Genomic DNA, 2500 nt, shown 5'->3' with positions numbered 1-2500 from the left:
AAAAGTAAAACTTTCTAGGGATATGGCTTCAGATGAAGATTCTGAATGATGTAAAATCAATCGATCAGTGACAAAGTGCTAGGCAGCCGAAATACTACACGGACAGCTCGGTTGTTTTAATGAACAGATTCAATACCATAGCTTGTCATGTTAACAAAAAATATTTTTTTGTTCACCTTTTAATGAAGGCTTGTTTCCGAGGCAGATAACAACGATGTATTTTTTGAGTCCATTTTTGCGTCAAATGACAAAACTTCGCTGGCAGACGCCGCAGCACCGCGTTGGGTGACAGAAAATTTCTGACGCCATACTGGTTGGAGGGCAAACATGGCTTAAATTACAATGAATGTATGGGAATTTTGCAGATTTTGAACCATTATAAATCCTTTAAGGTCTGACGACTGTGGATAGCGAGAATACCTCTCAAAAGCACTTCTATTGAGACTATTTCCGTGAGGTGTGACGATCACAGTCAAGCTATAACGACTGTAAACGAATTTGTAAATTTCATATAAACCTTTGTAAACAAAATAATTATTATGGAAAGTGAAAATTTCCGCGAAATTTGAAGCGACATGAGATTTCAAATATCCAATTCTCAGACGTTGTGCCTTGTGCAATGATCTAATTTTCTGTTGAGTGAATGATACTAATAAAAACAGGGTTCGCGCGCGTCTTGAAAACCCTTGAATTTTGAGAGTGCATTTTCAAGGCCTTGAAAATCCTTGAAAGTCTCTGCTCTTTATTCCTGGTCCTTGAAAGTCCTTGAATTTTTTTCTGACCCGCATTTTTAATCTTTGAAAACTGCAGTGAAAATAATCAGCCATTCAAGCCATGTCATACAAACGTACATTATTTTCACGCATGTACGTTACGGAAAATGAGGAAGAATTGTACTGTCAGACCATTTCTATGGGTAAATTCATCGACGTAAATAAAAAAGAGGTCCTTGAAATTTCAAAATTTGGCCCTTGAAAGTCCTTGAAAAGTCTTTAAACGTTTGGTCTGAAAAAGTGTGCGAACCCTGTAAAAAGAATGACTAAAAATATTTTTAAATTTTTGAAATCTACTTAGTTGCAGCGGAGTTATAGGGGTTTGAATTTGGCCAAAATCTCATACAGTCACTGTAATTTAGGCCACCTTTGCGCCCCTACCAAGATGTTCTCAGAAACCATGAAAAGGTCTATTCACATAGAAACGTCAAATAAAATCAAGTCCTATTGGTGTTGAAGACGTGGAATTAAGGCGATCAAATTCTCCGAATTCACTAGGAAGAATTGCAATCCCTCGTCATGTGTTTCCCATCTTAAATTGAAGGAAAATACAGTCTGAGGTCCTCGACACATCCTGTGTTGCGTTAAGTCTGCCGGAGTCCTAAGATTTAATTTTGCAATTGTCGACGTTCGCTTTGAAAGTATTTAAATACTTGTTCACCTTTGAAATGTAAAGGAATAAAAACTAAATAAAAGTAAATAGCAGCTCACAAAGAATATTGTGTCAATTCGACAACTTTGCTCCGTGACCTGTCAAAATTCTGGCGTGCACAGTTGAACAGCGTGAGATTGAGTGCGAATTTTCCTTGCATTTTCAAATGCATGGAAGGGATCAGACAAAGCAATATTTATTTGATATGAAACGTATTGCAAATTATTGGTTGAATTTTTGATACGAATACAGGTTCCCACGTGTTGTTCTCACCAAACAACTGCCGCATTTATGCCGCAGAGTCAACATTTTAAAACCCAGTCACTTTGTTCAAAGAATGTGAAAACGATATACATAATGTGTATATCATTCTCTCACATTCGCTCACTTGGGTGGTTGGTTGGCCGCATCGTAGATGTGCCTTAATGTGACTGTGCGATGAATTTTTGAGCTATGCTGTTATTTAACTCTGTTGCTGCGTGATGCAGCCAAAGACCCACATTTTGCCCTCGCTCACTCACCATACAGTCTCCAGTTTAGCTTTTGCAAGCCATGAATTTATGGCATCTTGTGTAACCAGAAACCCATAAGGGTTGAAACGTGTAACGCGCGTTCACAGCTTCCGAATATTCAGTGCTAAGTACCATATTTGGAAACCCCTCGCTCCAGTTAATTTCGCGCGAGAACATTGGTGATATTGCGTCACGGTGTTCTTGCGAACTGATTGGTTGAATGTTTCTCTCTTGTTGTTCCAAATATGGTACTTAGCAAATTGAATATTCCGAAGCTTGTTTCCCAGCACTCAAGGGGCCGTTACACGTTTCAACCCTTATGGGTTTCTGGTGTAACTCATCCACCCTGATGACTCGTTAGCGTGTGGTTTTTCACTCTTTTGTTTCCACGCTTTTGATTTTTGGGTGTCAGGGTGGCTTAGTGGTTATCTATCGGACCTTCCACCACTGCGAGCCGGGGTTCAACTCTGGCCTCGGCCAGTCCATCTCAACTTGACTCGAGGGTTTTTCTCCCGGTACTCCGGTTTTCCTCCCTCATCAAAATCGACTCACAGCTAATTAAC

The 2500-nt window shown here is 39.6% G+C and overlaps 1 protein-coding gene across 1 annotated transcript in view; it reads left to right on the top strand.

Moving 5' to 3' along the window:
* The window catches only part of LOC137989383 (proto-oncogene tyrosine-protein kinase receptor Ret-like), an 80811-nt gene that overhangs the window by 6984 nt on the left and 71327 nt on the right, over positions 1 to 2500 (top strand). The gene's annotated exons all lie outside the window — the stretch shown is intronic.

Source organism: Montipora foliosa, unplaced genomic scaffold, assembly GCF_036669935.1.
Source record: "Montipora foliosa isolate CH-2021 unplaced genomic scaffold, ASM3666993v2 scaffold_458, whole genome shotgun sequence".
Classification (NCBI taxonomy): domain Eukaryota; kingdom Metazoa; phylum Cnidaria; class Anthozoa; order Scleractinia; family Acroporidae; genus Montipora; species Montipora foliosa.
This window is presented reverse-complemented; position numbering and strand designations above follow the sequence as displayed.